General features: G+C 41.8%; 1 protein-coding gene across 1 annotated transcript in view; it reads left to right on the top strand.

Annotated features, from left to right (window-relative positions):
• LOC146575276 (protein NLRC3-like) overlaps positions 1-18915 on the top strand; it is a 227691-nt gene that overhangs the window by 130696 nt on the left and 78080 nt on the right. The window lies entirely within an intron of this gene.

The following is an 18915-nucleotide window of genomic DNA, read 5'->3' as shown; positions in this document are numbered from 1 at the left end:
AATTAATGAAACATACATAAATGATAACTTGCAAAACCATCTCTTTTATTTTGCTTGAACATTCTTAAAACAGTTGGCAGGATCCCAGTTCAGCCTAGCTTTCTCCCCTTTAACCATCTCATACTAAGACCACAGAACTTCCAGATCAAGACATGCTGACTGAAAGAAAAAATACAATAAAATAACCCTAACCCTAATAATAAAAATGAAATAAGTCTGTTGAATAGTTTGCAGACAAAAAATATTATCCCCAAAGCAACTTTCGTAAAATGTAGTAAAATATGCATTGCAAACAACAATATGAATTTTAACACAATTTAAAGCTCAGACATAACATTCAACATTACTATAATATTACAACATTACTATGTTGCTTGCATACATTAGTCCTCCATTTAATCAGGCTGTATCCATTAATAGTGACTTTATGCTATTTAACGTGTGGAGAAAACATTCAATTTTGAGCATAACTGCTCCACTCAAACAATTTGTGAAAACCAGTGTGCATTTGCCTTTGTAACAATTGCCATCTGGCAAAAATCAGTGTTTACACTTAAACTGTATAAGACTTTAAGTTATGAACAAACAATCTTTGTATAATAGCCGCAGAGCAAACCACATAGTTTATATGAACATTTTATAACTTACAATTTTAAACTTTAAAACAGTAAACACATATTTGCATTGCAAAAACCTTGAAAAAAAAATCTGGCTTGCCTGAGTCTGTTTCAAGCTCATTCACCCCATTAGCTTGTTTTTTAGAAACTGTGCCTTGGATGACAACCTCTGTCCATCCAGCTTCATGATAATCTTTTGCAAGACTTCAAAAGTGCATTTGAGCTCCGGTGGGTAGCTTAGGTTCAGACAGTATATCAGTCCAAATAACAGAGCACAAGCAATTGCAATGCTCCTCAAACCAGTGAGAACCTCCACGCCTTCAATCAGGACACCGATGTTCTCTGGGTCATCTCCAGGCTCCGCACCCTCCTGATGTATGACATACACTCCCATCACAGTTTGTTCCATGGCTTCAGTGTTGGCCTCAGTGTTCTGTGACGTAAAATACAATAATACATTTGTTTGAGTCTAGATATGAAAAAAATAAAGGAATTGAGCAATCAGCGTGAATATGCTGATATATTTACTAAATTCTATGTCTCTGGTTTCACACCTCAGAAATTTGACATGAAACAAAACAAGGACCAATTGCAATATCTTTTATTCACACGTGGTGTCACATTTTACCATTTCATATATTGAAATTACCCATAACTCCTGGAGCAAATTACATAACACAGAACAACTTGTGAATGTAACTGACCGTATATTCCTTCACAAGTTTCTCATGGTCTTCATTCAGGTAGACACACAAGGACTTCAGGATGCATGCTCGTCTTGTATGTATTGTGTCATCCTAAGAAAAAAGGGAATCCATAATGACAATATTTAGCTTTTAGGCAGCAGTTTGAAAAAGGAATACTTAGTTTGGAAGAGTCCAAAAGGCCACATGGTAAATAGACTGGTTCTTATATAGCGTTTGTACTGAAATGACTTCCTTTGGTCTATCGATAAAAAATACTCAACAGGCTCTACAACCCTAAAATTTTGTATGTAGTATAGTTTTCTTTTATAAGGAGTGGCAAGAGGGCCACACTTTCCCAATATTTTAGCCACAGGGTTAGAAACACATACAGAATTTGCAAGCTCTTCAATAACAGCCTGACTAATATGGAGGTTAAGGCTCTTAAAAATTTCTCTAATTGTACGCTTTGTCAGAGGTACACTAGCTGAACTCAACAGAAAAACTAACTCCTCTAAGAACTCATCTAATCCTTTTGCTGGAACATGAAATATGTGTTCCAATTTCAACAATATTACTGCTAATTTCCGTTCAATTAGTTCGGGCTGATTTTCAACATCACTATTATCACATTCTGTCACTGACTCACTTTCAAATTCACCATAGGATACATCTTCAGAACAGCTAGCCCTTACGTTATCAGAGGACTCTATCACTTGAACTGGGTCCACACGTGTAACTACCCTGTCTTTAAAATCTTTAAGTGTGTGTGGATGATGCTTCCTCTTGTGTGTATAAAATGTATTGTAAATATTTGTCTTGAAAGGGCAACCAAGAAACACACAACTAACTGTCTCGTTACTTCGCAGATGTGTTCCAATATGGACAAAAAAATCTCTCTCAGAGAAGACGTCACTGCAGTCACATAACTCACATTTAAAAGTTACTGAACTTGAAGCTGTCTGTGTAAACTGAGATGAATGAGCTTTATAGACATGAGTGTTCAGTCCACTCCAAGTCTTAAATGTGCACGGACAATTAACATATATGCACAGATAATGTTGACCTATTCCGTAATGATGATGTAGTTTATAATGTTGAAGTAATTTGTACCTGCTGCTCTCTCTGGTAACACAATGCTTGCACTGCCACATACACGTCACTGATAAAAAATGAAATATGCATTAGAAAACGTCAAGGAGATTAAACTTCTGCATCATCCAAAAAAAATAAATAACATAATAATAATAAGGCAAACATGAACTTACCATGTATTGTTGAGGAGGTGCATAAGAATCTCAGAGCATGGGAATGTGGCTTTATTTTGTGATGTATTTCTGGGGAGAGAAATTAATTAAAACAAAGTTATTACTCTGACAAATTTGTGTTAATATCTACATACTGTGAAATGTGAAGACTGTTACGGTGCGTACACACCGAACGCGATAGACGCGACCAGAGCTTCAGGTTTACATGTAAAGTCAATGGAGGAGCACGATGAAGCGCGACTGGAGGTCCAGCTAAACTTCGGAAGCAGATTTGCATTGAGAAAACGCTTTTCTGCCTACTTCACACGACTGACGCCTTTGAAGCGCGAAGTAAAATACGCGCTGCAGTTTGTGTGGTGCATTTTGTGCATTCGCGCTTATCACGTCTACCGCTCCAGCTGGTAAAATCTGCGGGACAGCAGCTCCTCAAACTCGGCAAGGGACAGAAGGTGGTACAGCTGAAAGCGGCCGTCATCCAGACGGAGCTTCTGGAGCAAGTGGTGAAACTCACCAAACTGCTCATGCTTGTGGAAGACCTGATGGACCCAGGTACGGTGAGGACGTCCTTTAGGCACTGCTCTGCTCTCCACAGCAAATAGAGAAGGGAGACTCTTTCTTCAAACGCTAGATTGACAGCTGCCATTTTAATAACATACCGTCTGGCACTACTTCCTCCCAGATCTCTTCTTCATACGCGTGAAAATTGCATATAAAGCTCGACCAGTTCATGCTGGACGCGCTTCGAGGTGCAAATGTGCACGCGATCAGCTAGGGGCGTCTATCGCGTTCGGTGTGAACGCACCGTTAGTCAGCCTAATGCAGAGCACCAGAGAAACTATAACCCGAACAATTATCCACCTAAATCATTCTGAATTCGAAAACTAAGTGAATATATTACAAAAAAAGAAAATGCACATGCAATTATTGTGACAGATTTTATCTTACTCCTTGTTATTAACTCCCCTAAACGCTGGTTTAGTTGAATTAAACCTTTCATCAATCCAGTTAATGCGGTTGCCCGCGACTAAACTCCACTGACAAAAACAGGAATTTTAGATAGAGCATCATAAAACACTCATAAAATCACCCAAACCATGTCGGTCAGTCTTACCACTACTACCAACAATCACCAACTCCGGTTAAGCAGAAAGTAACCTGTCATTCACGGAGCTATATGCGAAGACATTACGGCTCTACGCGGCTTTCCCGCTCTTCAAAGTTAGCTAACTCCAGAGAAGAAAAACAGTCCTACCCACGCAGATAACCATGAAACAAACCTCATTCAAAGTCGACAGAAACAAAAACAAAAACGAACTTACCAAAATAACCTCATCAGTTTTTGCTCTGTTGCAACAATTAGCGACTCCGGTTAAGTTTTTAAAAAAACATTAAATTCACCGACTTACATTTGAAAAATGCTTGGGTCTACAACCTCCCTGCTATATATAAAACTCCTCTAAATCTCCACACTACACAGGTAAAAATTTTTAACTACCGTATTTTCACGACCATAAGACGCACTGTGCTAAAAGGCGCAGTCTCAGTTATGTGTGCCATTACTGTATTTAACACACACATAAGGCGCACTGGATCATAGGGCGCATACAAGTACCGTATGCGTATTTAAAAATAAAGCGGGAGCAAACCTGAGTTCGGTACCTTACTCACATTTCTATTACCGGTAATCGTCATCATCAACAACACACAAGCATACAAGTGTGCGTATTTAAAAATAAAGCAGGAGCAAAACAAAGTTTGGTACTCACATTTTTATCATCAATCAAACCCATCGAAGTCCTCATCCTCTGTGTCTGAATTGAACAGCTGCGCTAAATCTCCATCAAACATGCCAAGTTCACTGTCTTCACCGTCAGAGTCACTTTCCGTGCCGTGCGGCTCCTCGGAAATGATGCCGGCTTTTGCGAAAGCTCGAACAACAGTGCCAGCAGACATGTTAGCCCAAGCATCTACAATCCATTGGCAAATTGTGGCGTAACTCGCCCGGCGCTGCCTTCCACTCTTAGTGAAACTGCGTGGAAAAAACCACCTGGTCTCCTTACATACACCTCCCTCAGCCACTCTTTCATCATTTCCTCATCCATCCAGCCCTTTTCATTTGCCTTAATGATGATTTCTGCTGGAAACTTCTCTTTAGGCAAAGTCTTTCGCTTAAAAATCACCATAGGCGGCAGTTTCTGTCCATTAGCATGGCAGCCAAGCACAACAGTAAAAGAAGACTTTTCATACCCCGTTGTGCGTATCGCTACCGTGCTGGTCCCCTGCTTCTCCACAGTGTGACTCACCGGGATGTCAAAAGTGAGCGGGACCTCGTCCATGTTAGTGATGTGGCTGGCCTGGATGTTTTTGTCGCCGATGTGTTTGCTGTAGTAGGAGCGGAAGATGGCCAGCTTTTCCTTATAATCCGCTGGAAGTTGCTGCGCTACCAAGACGGACCTCCTTGGAAATGTTCAATGTTCATCTCTTCAGCTAGTGAAACTGCTTTTAGCCGAATGGTGAAGTCGAAACGCTTCTCCAGCTCGTTCTTTGCTCGATGATCCACCGCTCAAGTCTTTCCTCCAACTCGGGCCACCTCGCCTTATTTCCGCGGAAACTCAGCTGCGTTTTCTTAACCTGCCGGAGCTTGTTTTCCAGCTTCCTCCATTTGCGAACCATCGATTTGTTAATCTTAAATTCTCTCGCCGCTGCTCGATTTCCATGTTCCTCCGCGTAGCTGATGGCCTTCAGTTTAAACTGTGCTTCATAAGCGTGTCTCTGCCATTTTCAGGGTTGTTAAAACAACGATGTCCTGCATAATGCACATACCTGTTCTTTTATACAGGTATGTGCGATTGTCCCGGTATATACGATCAACGCCCACACTTCACCCTTTAACGTTCTCATGGTGTTCTCTACTACGTCCTCCTTACAACACATAGGGCGCACTGCACTATAGGGCGCGCCGCACTTTTTGAAGAAAATCTAAGACTTTTAAGTGCGCCTTATGGTCGTGAAAATATGGTAATAGTATTTATCTCTCACTCCACTAACCTAAATAAATATATCAAGAAATATTACTTATCTCACTATCAGGTATGCCAAAGAAGTAACTCCACGTGCGCTCGTTAACTTCTCAACGGACCTTTCCGCATCCGGTGGGCGTGGAGCATGCGCAATACATGACGCTATCAGAGCCGTTGGTTTGATGGACCTCATTCTCATTGGATTGCCATGAACGAATTTAACTCATCAAAGTTTTCTTTGATTTATATTCAACAAAAAAGAATGAATCATTTAATGAGCATAAAAATGATTTCTTCATGTGATGTAAACATATTACTACTTTGTTAATCAAACACATGCCCTAGTTGATTTTTTTGAGTGTGAGGAAGTCAGAGAATATCACTGAGGTGTGGATCAGGTCTGAGTGAGCTGTGGAGGGACAGCTTTAAACAGTCCACAGGTCTCACGTCCTGCTCAGTCTGGTAGCAGATACCTCGTATTGTTCCAGATGTGCTGACATCAGCAGCAGCACAGCTGTGTGATACCATGAATCTCAGTTATTGATCCAACACACAGTAAATACAAAGATCAGGATTTCTGAGAGTAATCATTATGAGTCTGAACACATGATCACTGAATGTTAGTCTCCACAATAATAAGCTAACACAAGCAAACACAGCTTTCAGCTCTTATTTTGAAACTGGCTTATTTAGAGAGCTGTGATGTGAGCGTGCCTGGCTCTGAGGCACTTGGGTCAGCCTCTGTTGTTTAGAAGTGTTACAGACTGTGAATGACACAGACCTGTCAGTTTCCATGTTTGTCTGTAACACAGCTCAGGGGCTCCATGCTGAACGCATCCATCCAGTGTTATTGATCCAGGACTGATACCAGCATTGGGATCAATACTACAACACACAATCACATGTGTCCACGTGATGTGTTTGACCAGCTTTATTCATTAATGATCAATCAGCTTATTTACTGCATCTGAGTCCAGCTTCATTTAAATGATCCAACCATGAAAATGACATCAGTCCTACAGAAGCACTTCATGCTAACAGGAAGTCATTGATTAAGGTGGAATAACACAGAGACACAACCACTCACAGCTAACCTGACCCCACTAACTGCATGTGTTTGGACTGTGGGAGGAAGCCGGAGTACCGGAGAGGACGCACACAAACACGGGAGAACATGAAGCACTGAAACAAAGATGGTGGATTTGACCTCAGGACCAGGCGGGGTTACGGGGGTCATGACCCCCCAATAATAGATCCAGCTACACTGAAACTGTCAATTTCATTTACTTTTCCTGTTTTAAAGCTATCAGGCTGCTTTGTGGCTCACTCAATACTAAACTAAGATACTTTCAGTGTGAATCATTTGCAGGAACACAGGCAGGATTTAAAGTGCAGAACTTTACAGTCTCTGTCTCAAAGTTGGTCTAAACATGCTAACAGCTCTTTGTTTTTTTCAGTTTTCACTGGTTTGATGTAATGAAAGAAATTTTAAAGAAGCAGACGATTGTTGTTATTTTAGTTCTATAGTTTCATAAATCGTGGTGTGGATCTAAGTCAACATTCAGAATAAATAAGATAATACAGCACTTTGATGGTTGCCTTTGTATTTTCCCAGCAGTGCTCAGGTTGGTTCTCGGCTACATTTACATACAGATGTTAATGTGTTCAGCAGCTGGACTCATCTGAGGAAGGAACATTGGAAAGGTGCTCAGTGCACAACTGCATCACTAATTTTATGTAAGACCCTGTGTTTTATTGTATTTATATGTTTTTAACATTTGACTCAAACACTTTTGGGAAGGATGAAAATGTTTTCAGGAGGAAGTTTTTCCTTCTGTCCGACTGCAGTACACACAACACTGCGTCTCCCTCCCTTATCACAGTTCCTCAGGCTGCTGATGAGCGCCCCCTGGTGTCAGTGTTGATGACGTCATGCACAGTGAAACATAAACGGTGTCTGTTAATAAAAAATCATGTGTCCATTTTCATGTTTGCATCATGTTTCTGTAAAATCATCAGCTGTTTCTGAACCTTCTTCATTGTTTGACTCATTCCAACAGCTGTGAGCTGTGATGGAGTCAGAGCAGCTTCATCACTGATGTTCAGGTGAAGCTGAACTTAATAAACTGTAGAAATGATCAGGATTCAGGCTGGATGTGTAAAACACTTCTGTGTGAGGTCGCAGTGCTTCATATGTGTGTGTGGGCTGAAGCACACACGTGTGAGTCCTCAGAGGTTTCACACACATCACTGCACACACTTATAATCCTAGTTTAAGCTTGTGGATCATATCGGACACATCAGCAGCTCTTTGGAGACAAAGATTTGAGATTTAAGATGAGTCATAGTCTTTCTATCCATGGTAGCTTCCACTGCTGAGGCTCGGGAAACATGAAGAGGATAATTAAGAGCAAGCATCAGCTCTGTCTCATCTAACTACACAGTATTATGATCATGCACTTATGTCTCAAACTAAGACACAATGAGACAAAATGAGTTCTGTGAGTCTTTAGATTATCAGTAAATTCTGGTGACAGTTTGACGCTCAGTGGAGCCATTTTTGGTTTGTGATGAGTGTTTTGTGAGCTTCTGTTTTGTGAATCGCTCTTTGTAATTTAGAAGATGGTGCAGAAATGTGCGCGCCCTTATCTGAGAGGACACGGAGAGAGTGTCGCAGACTCGAGGTGAGGGGATAAACCTCGGAGCTGGACGGCCTGCACGTTACCCATGTGCATCTTTTCAGTGACATCAAGTGAACCCATAATAAGCATTTCTATGTCTTAGACATCATGTCCATTTCTAATGAGAGATTATTTTTAAATGAGGGAAACCTGGTCTAACAACACGCTTCCAACAGAGCTAAAGGTTCACCACAGTGAGACGGTGGGACTCTGATAAGAACTGAAACACTGTGTATGAACAGCTGAGACAAAACTATATATAAACACTCATTTATTCCAGTTTAGTTTACAATGATTTCAAAGTAATGTGGAACGATTCATGTTCATGAGCTGTTACAAACACAACTATTGATTTGTCTATATATGGTCGGACTACAAGGCTTGTGTTGAGGCTCTTGGAATAATGTGTGAATTACAGCAAGAAATGATGGTTTTCCATTTTACCAAAGTGGAATAAAATCACCACAGCAAAGAAATCATGTTATTGTCTGCAGCTAAAATATATGGTGAACATGGTTTTATAATAATGTGCAAACACAACCTCACTCTGCTCTATACGAGGAGCCAACCACAGCTGTCCGGGTCTTCATCCACCACCTCCACCATCTTTGCTCATCATCATTCACTTAATTGCTGATTGGTTTAAATCAAACTCCATTACAGGTTCAACTCCATCATATAACAGCATGTTGACTTTGGATCTGGTGTGCAGTGCCACCTTAAAAGATGAGGAAACTAAGAGATTACAAAAAAAGAAGTGGAGGAGTTAAAGAGCTGCAGCAGATTAACAGTTTCTGACAGTCATGTGTTAGAAATAGGACGATTAGATGAGCTGAGGGATCCATCTACTGCTCAGTGAAGCCTCATCAGAAACAGTCTCAGTGGAAGGATGGCTCTATTGTTAAGGAAGGACACAGGCAGAAAGACTGGCGTCTGTCACACAGGAACTGGACTGAAAATCAGCTGCACATATTCATCAGTACATGCAAACATATTATAGGTGTGGAATTCAGGACAGTACCATCAGAAGTTGATCCACTGTGCAAATGTCTGATTGGCAGTGGCTTCATTTTTCACTATGAACAAACTGCTAATGCAGCATCACAGGACGTCAGCCATGGATTGGCCTCCCCAGACCTCAACATTACTGAAACATCTTAACAGAGGATGGAAACAAAGGGAACCAACATCCAAGAAAAGACCAAGACTCCAGGCTGTGCTGAATTATAAAGGTGGACTGACCTCCAGGGTCCTTAGTATCATATAAGCTCAGTTTGTGTCTTATATACTTTCCATTTATATAACAAAATATATAGAAAGGAGGGTGGTTTAAGATGTGTGTAGAGTTTTATTCATTATCTTTAGACAAACAAAGAAAGCACCATCCATTCGTCTCCAGTCTGTATGAAAAACAGGGGAAAGGTCAAATTAAAACTTTGAAATTCCTTTCACAATAAATCCATAAATAAACAAAATCAAACATAGAAAAGTCTTTAAACCCACTTTTCCATAAAGCTGTCAATAGGAAATGTTCCAGTAAACATGTCTGTGTTTCTGCTGTTTTCCTTTCATGCGTCCACAGCTGACAGGTAACCCTATTGGAGTCGCCATAGTGACGGGTGGCGTCTCAGCTTCAGCGTGTTGATGGGCACAGCCATGGTTACCACAGCTGGAGTTGGTGTACGGCGAGCTGTGAGAGGACAGAGATGGAGAACGCACATTTAACTCTTTAACAGGAGATACGTTACGACTAACAGACGACTGCTGTCTACATGATGTCTTTGCAGCCCTTATGCTACATGTTACACAACTTTTCTTCATGCCAACAAGACTGAGGTGCCACATAGTCGACACATACAGCTGATTATGATGCATGTTTTACTATTGCTATGTTCACATCATCTGCTTGGCTTTATTACTGAAAGCCTGGAGATCCTCTGACGTGTGCATGGCTGATGTGAAGTATGATTAGTCCTACATGACATCAACAGCAGAGGCAATGAAAGCTTTGTTGTTAACAGGTTGTAGGTAAAGTCAAATGTCTACTTCTACACTTGTGTTGGGTAAAGTTCTTCTCACTGCAGCAGATTTATATCTGTGCTTTCACAGGGCGTGATGTGGAGCTCAGCGCTGAGGTGCAGGTCTCCTTGGAGACGGCATCCTGGCTGAAATATTATCATGCTTCCAAAACATTTCAGCTTTTATTTTGAAAGAAACAAGACTTGAAAATGAGTCCCCTTCTTCCTCTTTGTCTTTGTTCTTCAGAGGAATGTCACCTGGACAAACTCAGGGCTGTTCTAGAGCCTTTCTTATTATTTGACTCCATAGAAATAAAACTGAATGGAATCAAACAAAAACTCCCAAACAGCTAAAACACTTTGCTTTATTCTCTTTTTTAACAAATACGTTGAAGTCCATCCACAACAACACAGCTGAGATCTCCTTTGTAATCAAGTGTTTCCATCCTTTGTACAGATCTGCATACAAAACAATCATTTACGTCCCACAGAAGTCTAGTTACACGTAACTCTACAAGAACTGGTGAATGACAGAAACATGAGACACATGATCACAGGTGATAACAAAAAGAGAAAGAATTCATGTGTTAGTGATGTTTTTCAGCCCTGATGGCTCATGTTGGAGAAACAAGCTGAGGTACGTGGAAAGTTCACACACACAAGTGGGCGTGAGCGCACACACAGAGAGAAACACAACTGAAGCATCTGTTTGCTGTTTCTGCTTTCATCATCTCTGCTGCTGTGTCAGGCTGGGGTCTCTCAGTGACGTGGTTGAGGTGAAGTATGACGAGTATCCCTGATTCAGTCCATCGAGACAAAGGGCAAAGAAAGCTGTTGTTAACAAACTCTATGGTGATGTGGCATTTAGCTCTGACTCTACGCTCTGCTGAATCCTTTGAACCTGCTGATCAGTAAAGCTCTACGTGCTGCAGCAGATTGAGCTCATCTGTGTTCACAGGTGTGGACCTCAGCGCTGAGGTGCAGGAGACTTTCATTCAGTTCTCCCTGCAAACAGCATCCAGCCTGGAAATACTGTCATCTTTCCCAGAAACGGTGCTCTTATCTCAGAGAAGAAGTCTGATGTAAATAACTGCAATCAACAGTGATGTTCTGCACAGATCACTTTTCCATTTTGCTCTCTAGATGAGTCCCAGCTGCCTGACCTTGTGTCCAGGTGATCGTCTCACTGAGGAGCTTTTGTTCTGAAAATCTCACGTCCATCACCTGTTTCCTTTTTACTATCTCTGCTCTTTCTTTATTCACAATGCTCATAATATCACACAATTATATTCATCACCTGCATGTTTTTATCCAGCTGCTGTTAGAACCAAACAAATAAAAAGGATGAAAAGCCTGAAATCCTTTGATTTATTACATTTGAAACAAATATGAGAGCATCCCTAACAGCACAGCTGAGACCTTTGTTTTAATCAAGCCTTTGTATCGACACACTTGTAAAGATTCATATACAAAACATAATAGAATAAATCAATATAAAATACACATAATCACAAAAATGCAGCCATGTTGTGAGTTTGCATCTAAAACATGCATGTTTCCCTTTGTACAGGCAGATTTACAGCAGACAAAGCAACACGCTGATCGACTTTGACCGCTGCAAAAACAAAACACCCACCAAGTCTGAAGTCGATCAGAGGAACTGTTGACAGACTGACAGACAAACAGATGCTTGATTCATTAGTGCGATTAAATGTTCTTCTTTAGCAGCATCACTTCATGTGTTTGTGTTCCAGGAATAAAGGTCTGTTTAAACTGGACGTCTCCTCAGCATCACTCGTGCTGTCGTGGTTTCAAAGCTGTGCAGAAAGAATCTGAGGGATGATACAGAGGTGACCAAAGTTACAAACATCCAGCTGTGCTGCAAATGTTTGCAGAGCTCCAAACTCTTTGGCTTTCTGCAGAGCAAGTATGGAAGAAGCACCTGAGCTAACTTCAGTTTAGACGATATGAGGAAAAATGCTGCTTCCCAAAGTTTCCTACAAGTATCCAGTTTATATTTAGAGAAGCGAAGGCTCTTTATCCTGACAACTACTCCCTGGTGGATCCCTGTCCTGTGACAGCAGCAAAGACTGTGTATCAGTATCATCAAAGCCACTTCAATAACCAGTGTTTAAAGCTCTCTAGCAGATGGACTTCAGTGGCAGCAGCCTCTGTCTGCTGTGTACAGAAGGTTCTCTGATGAAGCACACAGCAGATGCTGCACTACAACAGCAGCAGCAGCTCAGCTTCAGTTTGCTTCGACGCCCTTTTTGACCTGTGAAACAGCAGAAAATGAAACATTTCAACACCCGTTTGTTAGCGTGAGCTATTCTGCTGTTTTTCATCATTTCACAGGTGAAATAAAATCACATTTACTTCCTGTAGGAGTGATCGTGTCCAGCCTGACTGAGACCATGTGCTCCATCCTGCACAGGTAATAAACCTCTGACATGAAGGGCTGTCAAGTAGTTTTAGACAAATGGGGGTAAAAGAGACGTTAAAAGCTTAAAGAGAAACTACATTTTCTAAGAACTGTCTGACGTTCACCTCTCACACAGTGGATACGATTCTGCCGCTGCAGGAATAATCTTTGTGCTTATGAAACTGTCCATGTGTTTGCAGAAAATGTCACATGTTCAAAGCCATCCCAGCACCTGGGGTTTGTATAAGTGCAGCTGCTGGTGGGGAGATAGTCTCACTCTTCTATATAAAGAGTCAGCAGGCAGCAGATCTTCATCTGTGATCTCCTCCATCATCACGTCTTCACTCTTCAGCAGCTATGGCTTCACTTCGTGCCCTTCTGGGAGTGGTGCTGTGCTCCTCATGGTTTCTGCTTCTGCCTCAGGCCGACTTTGATTTACAGAGTCATCCATAATATTTTTTATTTTACTGCCCATCTATTTTCATACAAATGTCTCCGTCTTATGGAAAAGGGGTGGAGCTTATCCAACGAGGACAGGCAGGGCCCCCCCAGACAGTTTAGCAGTCTATACAGGAGGCTGACCTTTGCAACATGTACTTCTATAATGACTTCACCATTTAGGTTATTTGGTTATGTTTCACCCTGGATTTTGTGTGATAATATTTATTTTGTCCACTGATTTAAAAACAACAAACTATATGAATATAAAACAGAGTGAACAACAAAACATCAGCTTTGGAAACTTTGATGTAAAATTCTGCAATTGTTTTCTCAGATATAGCATAAATCAAACTAACATACATCAGTGTGTTATTAATGTGCACACACACACACACACACACACACACACACACACACACACACACACACACACACACACACACACACACACACACACACACACACACACACACACACACACACACGTGTTACAATAAACAGCTCTTATGCTTCTGTATGATTCTCAGTGCTTTCCATTTGCGTGTCCACAGGTTGCTGTAAGTGGTGCTTGACTGCAGTTTGCTCTCATTTCAAGTGGTTTGCTGTCACAAAGCCAACAGGAAGTCCGGCCATGGTTGAGCCAACTGAAGATGGGTTGAAGGTGGCGTCCTCGTTTCCTCTGTGAGCGCGAGAGGACAGACAAAGCAAACACCGTTTGGACAGCATTAAAATATTTACACTGATGATTAATGTTGTGTCTTTGCACCTGTAGCGATACATGTTGGAAAATGGAGACTTTAGCCACCAAGACTGACGTGCCTGGAAACTTCCCTGTGAGTACGCCCACAAAGACAGGAAACAGTTTAGCCACCGCGGTTAATCCTCCATCATCATCATCCAGTATTTTTCACATCTTTTCTTCTGCTGTTTCCCTTGTTGTCAGTCACGGGGTTTGTGACTGAAATGCGTGTGGTCGACGGGAAGCCTGACGAGTACGGCCTGAATCATTCCATCAACACCGGACGGAGTGAAACCTTTGTTGAAAACAGATTATATGGTAACGTTGCATTTAGCTTCAGTAAACTGTGAAGTTACAGCAGCAGATTTACATCACGTGGCTTCACAGGAAGTAGTCTGGACCTCAGCGCTGAGGTTCAAGCAGCTCTGCTTGCAGACGGCATCCTTCCTGAAAATGTTCTTCATCTTCCTCAAACCAGAACTTTTACATTGGTGCTGAAGTTCTATATAAAAACAGCCTGAAATACAAAGTGATGTTGTGCACTGATTACCTCACACTTTCCATGTTTCCTTCTACAGAGGAGTGTCCGCCTGAGTGTTTTGTCTGATCTGTTGTTGATCGTCTCATTGACACTGCATGCAGATCTGACACCAGGGCTGGACTGGGACAAAAAATGGTCCCGGGCATTTTGACTGGAGACCGGCCCCCCAGGTATTAAAGGAAAAACCATGAAGCCTTTGAATGAAAACAAACGCTGTTGTCACAGTGATGGACGCTGTCTTGTTGGTATACATGCATCAGTCTAATAAACTTAAACCTGCACCATCCTCCCTGTCCTGGTATTCTAAACAGGAAGTAGACTGTTGGTCGAGTTAACCTCCTGAACATCTACAACACACGGTGGAAACCTGACATTAAGACAGAGACTAGAGGTGAGACATGATCATTGCTGATTACTGATGACAGATTTAGATATGTTTTCATAAACCTTTCATTTGCCACATCAATAAACAGCACGGCAGGGCAAAATATGTTTTCTAACATGGCAACCTTTAAAAAGTGAAAGGAGACAGAAAGACAGCTGAGAAAGAATCAAACGGACTTTTTGATGCATTTTACACACAGTACTGGTGCAGAATCTAGAAAATGTGGGAAACACTGGCATCATATGCAGTACTTACTTCTGAAGAAATTATGATGGGACCCTAAAAAATGACTATGTACAATAATGGATTTCTATACATTTTACATCAGATGGAAACGTTTGTTGTAAGATTCAGATAATTATTTATTAAAAGCATTTTAAATGAGAATAAGAAAGAAAAGTATTTCTTTGTGCCCCCCTCTCCCTGTTAATGCCCTACCTGCCCCCCTGGCAACACTTTGCTAGACCCGCCCCTGCACAGTTACCAGCTGTCAGCTACACAAAAAGGATCCTGGTGTTATTTGTCTCTCAGAAACAGTTCATAACTTCAACTCATTTTTGTTTTGTCATGTTTTGTTCTTTACATTGTCTTTCTTCTATATAATTGTTAAACATTTAATAAATATGTCTACAAAAAGATTTTAAAAATCAGACATTTCACACAGACACCCAAATGATTTCTGACTGATGAAGGGGGCTGAAGGTGCCCTGCTCTTGCCCAGCTTCTGCTGCTCTCTCCCTGCTCACTGTCAGCAGCTGGCAGCCTCGGTCCTGCCTGAGACTCTTCATCTATCAGTGCCAAAGAATATGGGAAATAGCAACGCACAACATGCACATTACAAAACAAGCACATGAATCAGCATTACATTCATTAGTGAAGTGCTGACGTTCGTTCCTAAACTTTGGGCCTTAATTAACATCACTGTGAACTAATGTTTGCTTTGCTTCTTAACCAGTGAAGCAGCGAGGGGCTTTCTGAGGTTCCTGCTCGTAAATGCCCAAAATGAGTCGAGTATTTCTGCAACTACAAACTCTGCTTTCATCAGAGGTGTAAATATTACAGCACTGTGTCAGAGTCACTGAGGCTGGAACACAGAAAAAGGAAGTAGATGTATTTATTTTTAGACTTTATTGCCTGGAACCACTTTAAAAATACGCTTTGGGTCACAATTAACTGCAGAAAACCAGGAATCCACATATGAACATTATCTGTGCAGAGATTTATGCTTCTGAAGGTAAACAGTGAAAACTTGCAGCACTAAATGCACAGATAGCCAGGCGTTTCACATTTTGGTACCATCTGCCAGTTTTCATTTCTTAGGTATTGAAGAGCAGAAATGATTGAATTTTATTTACATGCTTAAAAATGTTTGCTTTTGAATATTATTTGAAGAATTACCCACACACTCAGGCACTGTGGGCCTGTTTCCCTTTGCACAACCGAGTGTTGGAAACGGGCCTTTTCTCTTTAAACTCTGAGGGGCTGTAACTTTGGCTTCTATTGGCAGATTTGCATGATTGACCCTCTTTTTAAAATAGTTTTAGCCAAGAGAATCAAGCTAACATCACTGTTTTTACGTCAGCTCACGTCACACGAGCTGTTTCAAGAAAAGTCCTCCTGTCACACAGCAATGCCTACATCAATCACACCACTCTGCTTAAATAATAATAATAATGTTTAGTGAAGCAGGTGAAGCAAAGGGCTGCTTTTAATAGGCTGGGAGACCCAGGTGTGCTGCTTTAGCTGCTGAGCCTCTCATGCTAGCCTCCATCTATAAGCTGGGATCACAGGAGCACTGCAGTCCTGACTAGATCAAGGATTGTTATTCATGCAGGTGACAAAAGTTTACATTCACAGAGTCATAGGATTGAGCCTGGTTTGAAAAGCAGCTGTTTAATGCAGCTGCTTAGAGTTCACACACAGTAGAAGAATCAGACTTGAGTCACATTTCAAACACTGGAAAAATACTCAGCAAGTAACAATGAAAACAGCACAGACTCAGTATATCCTGTTCAGTCCTGTGTTTGATATGAATGTGCTGTTCAGAGAGGATCTCGTGTCCTCTTTTACAAAGCCTTTGTTTCATGATGTTTGTGTATAAATGAATGTAGGTGTGTTTCTAAGTGTGAAGGAGCCCTGGGAGAAAAGACTGAAGCTTGTGCCAAAGAACAAACAGGAAAGAAAGATCAGCATTAATGAAGACGAGCACAGAAGGAGCCCAAGCACGTGTTGCTTTTTCAGATTTCTCTAAAAGTGTGTGTTCATTTGTTCCATCCTTCACAACAAACAACAGCTGACAGACACACATGCACTCTGTGTCACTTCACAGGGGCTGATGAAAGTGGACACAGTAAAGGGAGAGCTGGACCTGCTCTACACATCCTGCACTCTGTTAACAGACTTTATTCTGCAGCATCAACAGATAAAAATATATGAAGATATAGAAACGTTTAACATTGTGACTGTTCACATTAGTGAAGCTGTTACTTTGCTGCCAGGTGGGAAAAGAAGCCTAAAGCTGAGTCTGATTAAACATCTGCTGCACCAGAGAGTTTCATGGCCCTGCTTTATCCTGTGCTTGCTGACCACCTCGTCCTGAAACCTCTTCATCATCCTCACAGTTGTGTGAAGAAAGAGGGAAGCAGGTGGAAACCATCTGTGCTGCTGTGTTCACTTGTGTGTGTGCGTCTATGGTCATATCTAATGTGTACCTACAGACAAACACAAACACCTGGCATTGCACAAGAGTCTCTATGGAGCAACCTGCAGATGTCAGAGATGTGATTAGAGGGTAAAGTGGACTAGTGAGAGCATCTATGTTGTTGTTGTCTGCTGGGGGACAGCATCAGCTCCAGAGATGCATCAGGATCAGCAAACTAATCTGCAAGGCTGCAAGTGTCACTGAAGGAGTTTGAGTCAGTGAGGGACTCAAACTCACACAGCTGCTCAAGAAGGCTCAGCAGCTGCTGTATTTCCTGAGGAGGCTGAGGAAATTTGGTATGTTGGCCAAGATCCTCAGCAGGTTCTACAGCTGCACTGTGGAGAGCAGCCTGACAGCTGCATCACTGCATGGTACGGCAGCACTACTGCAAACCGCAAACGCCTGCAGAGAGTGATAACAACTGTGGAGAAGATCATCAGGACCCCGCTGCCCTCTCTGAGTGTGAGAACGGGTGTGGGTCTCAATCAGCCAAGGTTTTGGGTGAACCCATTGTGAGATCTAGCCCCACGCTATCATGTGATTTCCTGTGATCAAATGTCCCAGGATGTAAGTGGGCGTTAAGACGTCCATGTCCCTCTTCAAGCAACTTAAAGAAGTCCAGACGCTTTTCTTTCCAAGCTCCTTCAACAACATCATTCATAGAACAACTTCCAGCTTCTTTTGCTCGGTTACAGTTTGGATGGATTTGCAGATGCAACAAGACTAAAATGGTTAGGGTCAGGAGGTCAAAGGTCAGAGCTCCTGTGGGTCTGAGGGCGGCCTCACGCTGGAGAAGGATGAAGGAGTCTGACCTGAGCCAGTGTTTGACATGAACACATCAGCACTGCTGTCAGTGAGCCTAACGACAGCCGTTAGCATCATTTCAGTGTTTCAGTCATAAAAACACTTCCTGTCACTGTGGTGGTTACAGTGACATCATGCAGTTTGTGCTTTGACCTCCAGAGGGCGACAAATCAGCACAGACAGAGAGCTCCATTCAAACTTTGCTGCCATCAGGAATAATTCTTCAAATATAATCATCAGTGTTTGAGCAGTTATGATATCAGGGACAATCTAGACATGTGTGACAATACTGAACATGTCACATGACACACCTCAAACATCATGTGATCCACTCTCAGTCTGCACTTTCATTCATGACTTCAACAGGTTGAAATGAGCTTTGAAGAAACATCAGTGAAATAAATCTTTCATGGATTCATGTGAGCAGCAGATGAACTTTGTACCAACAACATCTTCAATAACAGAGTCTGAATGAAGCTCAGGTGTTGATGCTGCTCACTGATTGGACGCTTGCTTTCAGCTCTGCTCTCAGTCTTTACTGCACAGGTGAAGGTAGAAAGTGTGACTGGATCTATAGACTGGAAACAGAGAAACA

The sequence above is a fragment of the Mchenga conophoros genome, linkage group LG4, assembly GCF_057382185.1.
Source record: "Mchenga conophoros isolate Kocher_MC1m ecotype Shallow Benthic linkage group LG4, M_conophoros_male_GT1.1, whole genome shotgun sequence".
In the NCBI taxonomy this organism is placed as follows: Eukaryota; Metazoa; Chordata; class Actinopteri; order Cichliformes; family Cichlidae; genus Mchenga; species Mchenga conophoros.
This window is presented reverse-complemented; position numbering and strand designations above follow the sequence as displayed.